The sequence below is a fragment of the Nuphar pumila genome, chromosome 9 (genome assembly GCF_984573655.1).
Source record: "Nuphar pumila chromosome 9, dmNupPumi1.hap1.1, whole genome shotgun sequence".
In the NCBI taxonomy this organism is placed as follows: Eukaryota; Viridiplantae; Streptophyta; class Magnoliopsida; order Nymphaeales; family Nymphaeaceae; genus Nuphar; species Nuphar pumila.
In genome coordinates this window covers 63,450,008-63,465,156 of record NC_143257.1, presented here as the reverse complement: position 1 = coordinate 63,465,156, position 15,149 = coordinate 63,450,008, and positions in this window count along the sequence as shown.

Below are 15,149 nucleotides of genomic sequence, written 5' to 3'. Positions count from 1 at the left end.
CTCTAATGCAAGTGCTAAAGAGATTTTTAAATGAAGATTATATGAAAACCAGACATCAAATAATAAAAACCGGTTCTCACTAGTGGATGAGACCGAGTAAAACTCAGGAAACGGGAATATTTCTTATTCAAGCACACAAATCTAAATTATTCTTTATTGCCAAAATATAAAATATAAACGTGCTAGAAAACCAAGCAACTAACTATTACAACAAATGAATACCCTTCGCAGAGGGCGTAAAAGGTAATATTTACAAACCCAGAATTAAATTCCTAATTCTAAAAATAAAGCAAAAATCTTCTACTCTTACGCTTCTGTGTCACGTATGCGCTTCAGCTCCACTCTTGTGCTATCCTGCACAAATCAAACGAACACGAGCAGTACACGAGATAGAAGTAGAAATGATATTAAGCAAATTGTACTAATTAATTGCTAAAAACAAAATATACTATGAAAGAAATCTAATGACAATTTTAACTGAAATTGACTTCTAATTAAAGCTAACTACTAACTAATAGTAGAGTATACTAATTACGAAAGCAAGTGAAAGCTAAACAGAAAATCAATGAATGAACAAGAAAGAATGAAGAATACATGCAATCAATGAATGAAAAAGATAAGAATTTCAACAGTTAAACAAACTAAAGAAAACAAACAAGAATTTGGTATTGAAAAAAGCAGGAAATGAAGTTATTAAAAGAAAACAAGAAATAACTAAAATATAAGAACATGAAATGAATTGTAAACCAGGAATTCAAGAGAAGAAAAAAAAAACAGGTATTCAATCATGCGATTACTAAAGATTATACTAAAGAAATAAAAAAAAGCAAAAGCAGATCTATAATTAAAATTCAAAAAAGGAAAAATACATGAATGAACAAACAAGAATACAGTATAATAGAAAAACAGACAAGAAATTAAAAAAAATTGAAAAACAGACAAATCAACATATAAAATTCAAAGAGTCAACAAGAAATACAGGTAATCAACAGGAATTTATGGAAAATAATAGAAATTCAGTAAACTAAGGAAAAAAAAACTTAGTAAAATGAAAAACAGAAATTCTTGAAAATAACAATGCAAATGAAATTTATGAACTTACAACAACTAAAAGAACAAATGCAATGAGATCAAACAGGAAATTAACACAAGAAATCATGATAATATGAAACAGAAAATTACTGAATGTAAAAGCAAGATCGAAACTAGTGAGGATACAAAACAAAAATGCAGGAAATGGAATGATAACAGGAAAATATGATCAAAACAAACAGGAAATTAACTTTAACAAATGAAAAACAGTAAATCTGAAAATGAACAACGCAGAAAAGCAGAAAATCAAGAAAGAGAACAATGCAACAATTGAAAACAAGACGTTACACAGGAAATTAAAAAAATTAGAAAACCAAAACATGCGATGAATGAATGAGACATAAATTAAAACAAGAATATGAAATAAGAAACAGGAATGAAGAATAGAAGATGTATGAAAGAAACAGTAAATCAAAAAATTGAATAAAACTGGAAGATGAGAAAAAAGAAAACAAGAAGAAACAGAAAATCAGTATCTGATGCATTTTTTCATTTTTTTTTTAAAACAAAAACAGAAACATGAACGATTGGAAAGAAGAAGAAGATGAAGGTGAGAAAGAGTTGAGATGCTTACCGTGAAATCAGAGGGATTAGAGGAGAGGTGGCCTCCACCACTCACGCCGTCGCCGGACTGAGTGATCTCCACCGGACTGAGGAAGAAGAGAAAGTGGGAGAAGGGGAAGACAGGGAAAAGAGAGGGAAAAAGAGGGGAAAAGGGGAATCTGGCGATAGAGAAGGGGGGAAAGAGAGGAAACAGAGGGGGAAGGAGATGGCTTATGCGAAAATGGGGAGACAATCTCATTTTTTCCATTTCGTGAATTTAAAAGCAATTCAGTTACCGATTTTTTTTTTTTTCAAAGGTTCCAAAATTTATTGATATTTCATTAAAGAGCTTTTCTAAAAAAATATTTACAAAACACCTCCTTTTAACTATGTTTTGAAAAATATATCTATCTATTTTTTTATTATTTAAAAAAAAACTATTACAATTATGTAAAAAATTAAATATGCATTAAAATATAAAATAAAGCTAATTTTCATGTATTTCCTATTTTAAAATCATTTTATCTCATTTACTCAAAACTAGCATAAAATTGGGGTTTTAATTCATTTTCTCATGAAATCATGCATATTTTATTATGAAATATCCCTAAAATATATGCATGATCAAATACCCCCATGCTTATGTTTTGCTGGTCCTCAAGCAAACTTGAAAAATGCAAGAAATCAAACTATCACTATCTCACTTTCGTAGGAATCACAGTTGCATTTAGCATATGCAACAAGTGGTTTCAACCCCTGGGTTACCCCAGTGGACGAGTAAGGTCTCGTGAGGGTTTGCAGTGATGCAACCCACAAACATCTCTGTCATGTATGCATAATATTACACATCTTCACAAGTAGTAGGTAATTAAAGACTTTGTTTTTACAAATATTTCCTGCTATTTCAAAAATCAAAACATAATTAGAGTCTTTTATATACCACCACAGAAAAAGAATTTCTTTCACTTTTCTAAATATCACAATTATTTATGTTTTATTCTTAGAAAATCTAATAGAAACAAGTTATTATTTATTTATTCTCACTCATATGTTTTCTACATAGGTTTTCTCAATCACACTTCTAAGCACTGAACTTTTTCTTTTTAAGCTCTTTTCTTTTTCTTTTTCTTTTTCTTTTTTCTCTCTCTTTTTTTTCATACTTTTTCTTTTTTCGCATTCATTCTTCTCTTATAGCTTGCGTGTGGTCTGCTTTTATGCCTTATGCAATGCTAATATCTTCTATACTTTTTCAATGTATACAAAATGATATCAACTAAGACATAAAAGTGACTTCATTCATTTACCTTTTTAATGTGAGAGTCAAACACTTCAACTTGTGTCTGTTCGCAGCTACTAAGGATCACGAAGTTTTCCACTCTCCTTTTCGAAATGGAATTTAAAAGTTTCAACTTGCATCCAAGTCCCATCTACTACGGATTGTGAAATTATCCAAACAACCTAACGCATGCTCTTTTTTACTTTTTGAGCTCATTTTTGTGCTTTTATTCATTTGCTTAGTTTTTCAAAAATAGAACTATGCATATTCATATTTGTGATTCAAAATAAATTCTAACATGTATCTATCATCATTTCTTCAAAATCCGCATAAACAACCATAATTTCTAGATCCATGTCAGAAAATTTTTTCGTGGGGCTTAAAAATCCTCTAAAAACATTAGATTTGAAATAACATTCATATAAGTTCAATCTCTTTCTTTAAAAACCTACTTTTTATAAGAGATGTGTAAACATGTGCAAGAACATAAACAAAAATATCAAGGTGTGCAAACTACACCCTCCCCCATGCTTGAATGACACTGTCCCAGTGGCACTCCCATATGCTTATATGCAACTACGTGAATGCACATGAGAGAAAATAAATGAAGGAAAAGAGTAGAAACAACTTGACATGAATTAAAAATGCACGTTCTATGAATGCAATGAATTCAATGTATACATGACATGACATGAAAAACTCATGAATAAAATGAACAAACAAAAAACAAAATAAAATCTACAAATTCTAAGGCAAATCTAATAATATACAAGATATGGGTTGCCTCCCATAAAGCGCTAAGTTTGACGTCCCCAGCCAGACGGATCCCTAGAAAAAAACCTTCATCTTCCATGAGATCAATGGACATGAAGTCTCTCTCAATCGGGCTCTCTATGAAAAAGAGTGTCATCTGTGACACTGCGCACTGTGTTACCATCCAGTCTACCTCTAAATGTAATATCATGACTCTGTGGACAAGAAAGATGAAGACTAGTCTCATCTGAGAGACTAGTCAGAAAATGAGAGTCGAGGACCGACTGACTATCATTAAATGTAGCATCAAACAAGGGGTGGTTATGATCCTGCTTGACCAGGTCAAGCATCTTTTGCATCTGCACCTCTTGCTTGCTAAAAGCAATCGGTGATCCTAAAGGCTAAGAAAATAGGGCTTTTTGAATATGTGAAGACTGTAACAACTAAGAGCCTTGCCCCTTCTGCTGAGGTATAATGGAGATCGACTCGTCTTGGGGCTCATGAGTTGATTCCTGAGTGGAGTGACACGCCTTCCCATACTGAAGGGATGTAAGAGATTTGACTTGTTCATGATGTGAATCATTGGGATGCATGTCAAATGACATGGAATCCTCTCCCTTTGAGATGACAACAGGCCTACTAGATGGGTTCCCCTCGCTTTGCCTATTGAAGGTCTCAACCAACTGTCTCATTTGAGTGTCTAGCTTGGCTATTGACTGCGTATGGGAGCTCAAAACTTGTAATATCTTATCTTGAAAGGACTGACTAGGCAAAGGCTCATGAGAATGGGGTTGAGTATAAGCAGGTTGGGTTGGGGGATAACTTGATTGCTGAAATCTAGGCGTATAACTGCCTTGCCTGGGTTGGCTCTAGAAAGGGTTAAGGGGTGGACTGATGAGGTGGTTTCACCATCCCGAGTTCTATGAAGGTGCAAATGAATCATGCTCAGACCTAGCGAAACCTTGGGCAGCATTCACCTGCTCCTGAATGAATTCAGGATATAGCAGTGCTGCCGGACACTCCGAAACATAGTGTGCAGGGCTAGCACAAAGCTCACACACTCTTCCTACTGGACTTTGCGAAGACTTGGCTAGGAGTTAATCTAATTTCCTAGACAACAGGTGGACCTTGGTACGCAAATCTAACTCGGACCCTACTTCAGAAATCCTTACTTTCCTAAGACCACTAGACACAGATGTAGTCCTATCGAGCCGTGAAGACAAAGCATGATGCATCATGTTTTCACTCAAGGTCTCAAATAGAGACCACGCCTCATCCTCACTCTTGAGCATAAAAGTGCCCCCACATGACGAATCCAGCATTTGCTTGTCCTTCTCAGTCAGGCCATCATAAAAATACTGCACCAGTTGCCAGCGAGGCACCTGGTTGTGGGGACACTTGCGGAGAAGATCCTTCATCCTCTCCCAAGTCTCATGAAATATTTCTCCCTCTATTTACGAAAAGCTGGTGATGGCCTTTCGATATTGGTTCATCTTACCAATTGGAAAATACTTTTTTAAAAATTTCTTTTGCTATGTTTCAACGTGGTAATTTGAACTGTATCTAACGCCTTCAGTCAATGCTTGGCTTTATCCTTCAGAGAGAAGGGAAACAAGGTTAACCTCATAGCGTCGTCTCCAAAGTTGTTGATTCGCACTATCGAGCAAATCTCAAGGAATTCGTCGAGATGACGATATGGGTCTTCATTGCTAATGCCATAAAATGATGGTAACATTTGGATAATGCTTACCTTTATCTCAAAATGGTTTGCTCCTCTATCAAGTCTCGTAATGCAGGAGGCGGGAGTATAAGTGTTGGGCATGAAGTACTCCTTAAGAGGACGAGTAATCTGCTGATTCTCAGCCATGGTTGCAGATCTTTGGGCTCTCCTAATAAGGGACTCTGAGTCCCCAATCGACTCTACCAACTCAGGGTCAAGCGAGCATCGCCTTTGCATACACCTCAAAGTAGACTGGTGTAGCACACGTCCTAATTTTGGGTTGTCTACCTATCTAACGCACTAAGCGGTCAAACCACGCAAACCACAAAGCGAGTAAACTAACAAACAACAAGAACTAAACAAACACCATGCAGTTGCACACAGCAGGGATTATGCAAAGAAAATATGAAATCTATGTGTACGGTACCAATCGTACACAGTCACCTCTAAGGGAATCCTAGTGGGTGGGCTATGCACAAAAGTAAGCTCGTCTCTACGATATGCACACACGTGGTTCTAATCCTAAATGCAAAATAAACACTAGGCAATAAAGTGAATACTAGTATTTCGCCGTGCTCCGGCAACGGCGCCAAAAATTTGATGTCTATTTTGAATCTGTTGTAGTTTTGAAAAGATTTTTAAATGAAGATTATGTGAAAACCAGACATCAAATAATAAAAACCGGTTCTCACTAGTGGATGAGACCGAGTCAAACTCAGGGAACGGGAATATTTCATATTGAAGCACACAAATCTAAACTATTCTTTATTGCCAAAATGTAAAATATAAAATGTGCTAGAAAACCAAGCAACTAACTATTACAACAAATGAATACCCTTCGCAGAGGGCGTAAAAGGCAATATTTACAAACCCAGAATTAAATTCCTAATTCTAAAAATAAAGCAAAAATCTTCTACTCTTGCGCTTCTGTGTCACGTATGCCCTTCAGCTCCACTGCTATGCTATCCTGCACAAATCAAACGAACACGAGCAATACACGAGATAGAAGTAGAAACGATATTAAGCAAATTATACTAATTAATTGCTAAAAACAAAATATACTATGAAAGAAATCTAATGACAATTTTAACTGAAATTGACTTCTAATTAAAGCTAACTACTAACTAATAGTAGAGTATACTAATTACGAAAGCAAGTGAAAGCTAAACAGAAAATCAATGAATGAACAAGAAAGAATGAAAAATACATGCAATCAATGAATAAAAAAGACAAGAATTTCAACAGTTAAACAAACTAAAGAAAACAAACAAGAATTTGGTATTGAGAAAAGCAGGAAATGAAGTTATTAAAAGAAAACAGAAAATAACTGAAATGTAAGAACAGGAAATGAATTGTAAACCAGAAATTCAAGAGAAGAGAAAAAAAACAGGTATTCAATCATGCGATTACTAAAGATTATACTAAAGAAATAAAAAAAAGCAAAAGTAAATCTATAATTAAAATTCAAAACAGGAAAAATACATGAATGAACAAAGAAGAATACAGTATAATAGAAAAACAGACAGGAAATTAAAAAAAATTAAAAAACAGACAAATCAGCATATAAAAATCAAAGAGTCAACAAGAAATACAGGTAATCAATAGTAATTTATGGAAAACAACAAAAATTCAGTAACTAAGGAAAAAAAACTTAGTAAAATGAAAAACGGAAATTCTGGAAAATAACAATGCAAATGAAATTTATGAACTTACAACAACTAAAAGAACAAATGCAATGAGATCAAACAGGAAATTAACATAGGAAATCATGACAATATGAAACAGGAAATTACTGAATGTAAAAACAAGATCGAAACTGGTGAGGATACAAAACAGAAACGCAGGAAATGGAATCATAACAGGAAAATATGATCAAAACAAACAGGAAATTAACTTTAACAAATGAAAAACAGTAAATCTGAAAATGAACAATGCAAAAAAGCAGTAAATCAAGGAAGAGAACAATGCAACAATTAAAAACAAGACATTACACAGGAAATTAAAAAATCTAGAAAACCAAAACATGCGATAAATGAATGAGACAAAAATTAAAACAAGAATATAAAATAAGAAATAGGAATGAAGAACAGAACATGTATGAAAGAAGCAGTAAATCAAAAATTGAATAAAAACCCGAAGAAACAGGAAATCAGCATCCGATGCATTTTTTCATTTTTTTTAGAAACAAAAACAGGAACAAGAACGATTGGAAAGAAGAAGATGAAGGTGAGAAAGAGTTGAGATGCTTACAGTGAAATCAGAGGGATTAGAGGAGAGGTGTCCTCCACCACTCACGTTGTCGTTGGACTAAGTGATCTCCACCGGACTGAGGAAGAAGAAAAAGAGGGAGAAGGGAAAGACAGGGAAAAGAGAGGGAAAAGAGGGGAAAAGGGGAATCCGGCGATGGAGAAGGGGGGAAAGAAAGGAAACAGAGGGGGAAGGAGATGGCTTAGGCGAAAATGGGGAGACAATTTCATTTTTTCCATTTCGTGAATTTAAAAGCAATTCAGTTACCGATTTTTTTTTTCAAAGGTTCCAAAATTTATTGATATTTCATTAAAGAGCTTTTCTAAAAAATATTTACAAAACACCTCCTTTTAACTATGTTTTGAAAAATATATCTTTCTAATTTTTTTTATTATTATTTAAAAAAAAAAACTATTACAATTATGTCAAAATTTAAATATGCATTAAAATATAAAATAAAGCTATTTTTCATGCATTTTCTATTTTTAAATCATTTTAGCTCATTTACTCAAAACTAGCATAAAATTGGGTTTTTAATTCATTTTCTCATGAAATCATGAATATTTTATTATGAAATATCCCTAAAATATATGCACGATCACTTTCATACACTATTTGCATGATTGGACATAGATGATCTGAGCCTAGAGTCAAGATTAGGGTCCTACAACTATTTCAAAATTGATGCATTTAGAGTCAGCTTCTTAGGGAATGTTGTATGTGCATAATTGTTTGTGATTGAATGTATTGTATTCATTTTCCATCTTATTTTTCTATATTTTCCCAATTTTTAAACAATATTGGACAATTTTCTAAAATACCTCATTTTCCAATTTATGAAGCATTTCTTGCTATTTCTTCAAAACCCTGGACAATTTTCTCAAATTCTCTACTTTTATTCAAAACTCCAGGTGTTTTTCCATCCTTTCGTTCTTTTGGATCTCAAATTTCCAGCTTTATTTTTATCCTGCCTGCAATTTTTCAAAATTCCTATATTTTCCAAAGTCTTATTCCAATTTTCTCTATTTTTCAGTCTGATGGCATCGAGTCAGCTCGATTCTGTCTTTTCTGAGGGCCACATCTCGTTCTTTTGGATCTTGAATTTCCAGCTTTATTTTTATCCTGCCTGCGAATTTTCAAAATTCCTGTATTTTCCAAAGTCTTATTCCAATTTTCTCTGTTTTCCAGTCTGATGGCATCGAGTCAGCTCGATTTTGTCTTTCCTGAGGGCCACATCTCCTACGAGGTGCGGCAAAGACTTTCCGATCATCGAACTCTCAGCACCAGATCCTTTATTCCCTGATGGTACTATTTCTGACTTAAGAACTTCTCTCGTATGTTTCTGGACCATTTGAGAGATTGTGGGTTAGAACTAGCATCCGCAATGGGGAAGCAGAAGATCAACAACAATCTGATTCATGCACTGGCAGAGCGGTGAAACCTACGCACTTATACTTTCTGTTTCCCATGGGGTGAGATGACCCTACTAATGGATGAATTTTCAGAGATTATGGGATTGCCCGAACCAGCCGATCAGATTGGAGATCCATTGAAGCAGCAGTTCTTGATCAATGTTAAGGGTCTGGATCTCCGAGACGCTTTAGCTCGCATGACAAGACGTAAATCTTGGCCACTGATTGAAGCAGATGGAAATAAATATGTAGATTTACTTGAGATCTATCGACAACATGGGGCATTCGTAGAAGTCAGCTCATTATCCAGAACAACTCGAGAAAGAATTCATCATGTGATGGTCATATGCATTGTGGGACTGGCTTTCTTTCCAGATGGATAGAGTTATGTGGATGTCAAAATAGTTCAGCTCCTATGAATGTGGGAAAGTCGACAGACCAGCCGCCTCTCTATAGCCATGGCCGCACTCGCTTTCTTATATTGAGGGTTGACTCATTTCACACTCGGAGAATCCATTCTAGTCAAAGGGTGCATCTATGCCTTACAGTCCTGGTTCCTTTGGCATATGCCAACCGGAGTCAGCTCATTCAAGTATAATGACAAAGAGCTTCTTTCAGTTGCGCGCTACCGATTCTTGATCGACAACCTTCAAGAGGAAGAGGTCGTATGGGACTATTTTGACCGTCAGGAATCACCTCCCAAATATACTTATGCATATGGCAAACGATTCAGGCTACTCGGCCCATTCTTCCACACCTACTACCATCCAGAGTGATGTGTCAGGCAATTTTCTCAAAGGCAGAAGCGCATAGAAGCTCGTCTACTATCAGAGATCATGCCAGAGTTTGATCTCACATCAGCGCAGTGGTCTGGAACATACCATTCTGCCAGATATGGCTGAGATTCCTTTGCTACTCTCACTCTTTTTTCGGGTCCTTGAGTGTTTGCTGATTATCAGGAGTGGTGGAAAATTGTTTGTCCCCCTCCTTTTTGTCAAGTTTATTATTGATAAAATAATGTCTTTCTTCAATCAAATCCCTTTAATTTTTATTCTACCATGGTTTGACGACCTCGCCTAGGTAACAAGGCATATCTCCGCTGTTTATTTCCTTTCACGAAATAGCAACGCAATTGTCACGGTCCCAACGATGACCCAATCCCTGGTAAAGGGATATCCTTCAAATTGTCAACCAAATCTTCATCCATTGTTGTTTTTCTATTCTCCAAGTCATTGCCTTCAAAGCTTTTTCCATCACTCTGATCATCCCTTTGTCGTACAGAGAATTTCGACGTAATTCAGACCAGATCCGGGAAGAAAACGTCGCCTCAACATCCTAGCAGTGGCAGCGAGCAAGAAATGGATTCACCATGATCTGCCAGAAAACAGAGTCAACAAGCCAATGATGATGTGGATCCACAAATGTACTCATTATTTCAAAAAATGATGAGTAGGATGATGGCAGAGCAAGTAGGGGTCAGTTCCGGCAAGATTCCTACCAAGAAAAAGATTAAGAGTCGTATTCTGAAAAAGCACCCAAAAATTCCAAAGAAAAGAGTTCAGCAAGATGATATTTCAGAAGAAACTGAGTCAGAGGGCGACATAGATGAAGAGTGTAAGATTCAACTAGCTTTTCAGAAGATGACTCAAAGGTAGGGGTCGGCCATTAAGTCAACGGATCAGTCTGTTAATAACCTCGACCAACTACAACTGAAGGAAGTAGTCAAGATAGTCAAAGATCTGCAGGCCTGTGACAAAGTCAAGAAAGTCTTCACGAGCAAAGACTTCTATGATGGTTTGGATGGGGATGACAATCTTGATAATCTCCCCAGAAAGTTTATCAAATTCGATTGTTCTGGTGATCTGAAGGCACATCTGGCCATGTTCTTCGCTAAATGTGCAAAATTCAAGCAAGACAATCGAGCTCTCTTCCATTGCTTTCCTCGCAGTTTGGAGGGAATGGCGGTCAAATAGTATTCAGAGCACATCAATCCCATTGAGTTGAAGGAATTCGATAAGGTGGTTAATCTTTTCATTGAGCAATTCTTATTCAATACAGAGGCATTACCAACCCTCAATTATCTCTACAATCTTAAGCAGAAAGAGAACAAAAAGGCTAGAGACTTTATTCACAGATGGAGATCCACTTGCAATCAAATGAGGGATCTGATATCAGAGGGGCATGCATTGTCAGTGATCTTAAACAATTTCTCCCAACCCTTGAGGGTCCTGATATCTACCTCACCATCGCGATCATTTATCAAGTTGATAGAACGAGCTGAATGACTCAAAATGAGGATAGAAAAATGGTGTGTACGAGAGCCTCACACTCTCGAAAAGCGGCCATGACACCAAAGGGAAGAGCCAGTCTCCCTGTTCGACAGATACTGGTACTGGGGGTAACAACAAGGGCAAAAGAGGCGATACCTTCAATCAAAATAATAAGTCCCTTCAGTCGAGCTCTCGCCAGAAATCAAGAAAAGCCTGTGATCATCACAAAAATTTTCCTCTTGGTTTCTCTCTCTTCCTTCTCTTTTCCTTTCTAACCTCTATTTCCCATTTTGAAGGGGAAATAAAGAGATAGAAAAAAAGAGAGAAGAGAAAAGAAAAAAAAGAGAGAAGAGAAAAGAAAAGAAGAGTGAGAGAAACTTTTTTTTGTGAAGGTCTCACTTGACCTTAATTTTGGAAATATTTAGAAAAATTACTCACCTCTGTTTTGAAAATTTGCGGGAAAAATGGAGAGACGGGATTCACTCGTCGCTATGAGGTTCGACCGTTCCTGGCGCCTTTACCAGGGGTAATCGAAGCAAGGATCGAATTTGTGCCTTTTTGCTTTGCTAAAATATTATCTAAGAATTTATTCTAAGTCTAAATACACAAAGAATCATGCTTGTGCAATGCAAATGCAAAAAAATATGCTTTTGAGAAAATAGTTTGAAAATTTAGGATTTTCCAAGTGATTCTGAAGTAAATTTGATAATAGAGTGAAGAAATGATTCAAAAAGTTTGAAATTGTTTTGAAAAGTTAGATTCTGAATCTAACTTAGAATTTTGAAATAGATCTGGAAGAAGAGACTTGAAATTTCAAGTCTCGGAATGATCTGATTTTTTTGGAAAGATAAGCCTTCAGATGAAGAGAAAAGGATTTTAGAATTGGAATATTGAAATAAGAATGAATTTTCAAAGTCATAATAGACTTTGAATTTGGATCAATTTTTAAGAATTGATTTTGCACAGGAAGTTTTGAATTCAAGACCTAAAACAGGAATTGAATTTGAGTTTAGATTTGAGAAATAGATTTGAAATTGGCCTTGGAAATGAGAATTGGAAATGGAACTGGATTGTAAATATAGAATAGAATTTGATCTGAAATCTGGAATGGAATTTTGATCTAAAATTTGGCATCCAAGATGGAACTGAATTCGGAATATGGAATCCTAAATGGAATTTGGATCCGAAGTCTGGAATCCAAAATGTACCGTGGTGTATGTTGTTTGCTGATGATATTGTTTTGATTAATGAGTCTAGAGCTGGGGTTAATGCTAAGTTAGAATTATGGAGACAGACATTGGAAGCTAGAGGTTTTAAGTTGAGTAAGAGTAAGACTGAATATATTGAATGTCGGTTTAGTAAGCAACGAAGTAGTGATGGGAGTGTAGTGAAGCTTGGTGAGCAAGAAATACCGGTGAATGATTATTTCAAATATTTGGGATCCATCATTCAAAAGTATGGAGAAATTGATGGAGATGTAAATCATAGGATAAAGGTTGGGTGGATGAAATGGAAAAGTGCAACTGGAGTGCTGTGCGATCGTAGAATGCCATTACGATTGAAGGGAAAGTTTTATAGGACGACTATTAGGCCTGCTTTACTATATGGTACGGAATGTTGGGCTGCCAAGAGACATCATATTCAAAAAATGAGTGTAGCTGAGATGCGGATGCTTAGATGGATGTGTGGAAATACAATAAAAGATAAGATTCGGAACGAGGAGATACATAAGAAGGTAGGTGTTGCACCCATTGAAAATAAGATGCGAGAGAATCGTTTACGGTGGTTTGGACATATTCGGCGAAGGCCTAATGATGCTCCAGTTAGAAGGTTGGAGAAATGGGAAAATATATTAGTTAAAAGAGGTCGGGATAGGCCTAGGAAGACTTGGATGGAGATGATAGGAAAGGATATGAATGCTTTGAACCTCACCGAGGACATGGCATTGGATAGAAATGATTGGAGGAAAAGGATTCATGTGGAAGACCCAAAATGAATTTCTTTTTTGGTTCATATTGCTGACCCCAATTGTTTTGGGATGAAGGCATAGTTGTTGTTGTTGTAGTCTGGAATCCAAAATCAGGAATCCTAAATGGAATTGGATCCGAAGTCAGGAATCAAAAATGGAGTTGGATTCGGAATCTGGAATCCTAAATGGAATTGGATCTGAAGTTTGGAATCCATGATGGAATTCGAATCCGAAATCTGGAATCCTAAATGGAATTGGATCCGAAGTCTGGAATCCAAGATGGAGTTGGATTTGAAAATCTGAATCCAAGATGGAATTGGGTTCTAAATCTAGAATCCAAGATGGAATTTGGATTTTTAAAGATCCAAATGGGACTTTGAGGATGGATCTGGATTTTTGGAAATCCAGATTTTGAATTTAAAGGTGGGTTTTTAGAAAAAAATCAGATTTTTGAGATTCAGAATCAATATCAAAACCTTGATTTTGAATTTGAGAATCAAGACTCAATCTTCAGATAGAACTTTGGAGATTTTGAAAAATAAAGAATAAACTTGATTTTAAACATGAGTTTTGAAATCAGGAGATGAATCTTGAAATTCTAAAGTTAAATTGAACTTTGAAATTTGATCTGAGATGTAATATTTGAATTTGAATTTTCAAAGTTGAATTGAACTTTGAAATTTGATTTGAATTGAATTTTTAATATAAAGAAATGAAATTTGAAATTTTAAAGTCAAATTGGACTTTGAATTTGAATTTTGAATTTTGAAATGAGATAGAAAGATGAATTTGAATTTATAGTTTTGAAGATTGATTTGAGAAATGAAGAAGGTATTTGAAGAATTATCTCAAGATCACTTGGATTTTGAAATAATATGAAAAGAAATTTTGAAAATATGATGTAATTCTATCCTAAATGATGAGTGAATTTAAGAGGAATTTGAAAATAGAATTTGAAAAGCATATTTCATTCTTTAAGTGAATTGAAATAAGATTAAAGATATAATACATTTCTGACTATGGTCATAAAATGTATTATATAATAATCTATATTTAAATTCAGGTGAAGAATAAAACATATTTCGGTGCTTTTATAGAGTTTAAAATGAAATTAACTCTCAATATATCCTGACTATGGCCATTGATATATATTTTGAGTTAATTTTAAATTAAACTCTGATAAAAGACGAAAATATAAAAAAAAATATGATGATTTTTTAAAAGGGATCCAGTGAGGATCCAGTGTTATTCCATAAAAGATGAAAACCATAAGTTTTGTTCACATCCTGACTATGGCCATTGATGCAAATTGTCTACTTAGGATTTTATCACCTTTTATTAGAATGGTGCATGTGCCATTCGTGTTTCCATTCTTGAAATTTTGGAATAAAAGAAAAAATAATATGAAAATAAGTATTTCTGGAAAATACACATGCTCATGTATCTTAGTCAAGTGCAAGGAATGTAAATTCTCATCATATCTAGCTATTACAATCTTTAAGCTGAATTCAAAATTGAAGTTAACATCCCTAGGCTAAAATAACATTTCCCACTTACTTCCTGCAAAAATAGAGTTAGTATAAGGCAAAGATGAAGAACATAGAAAATAGTGAAAAATATAATATCAAAGGGCCTATACATGTCTATATGAACAGGATGTATGTATGAAAGGTGTATGCATATAGAATCATTTCTTATGAAAGCCTACAACCTAATGAAGATGCATATGAAAGGAGACATGAAAAGGTAAGGTGTAAGTGAGGTTTGGCAAAAGGAGTGTATGTATGTGGGAGTGCAGGAAATCACAACAACTGTTGTGGATATGAGGTGCCGGAAGGGTGCTAAGAAGGTAGAAGTAAAAGGGGAA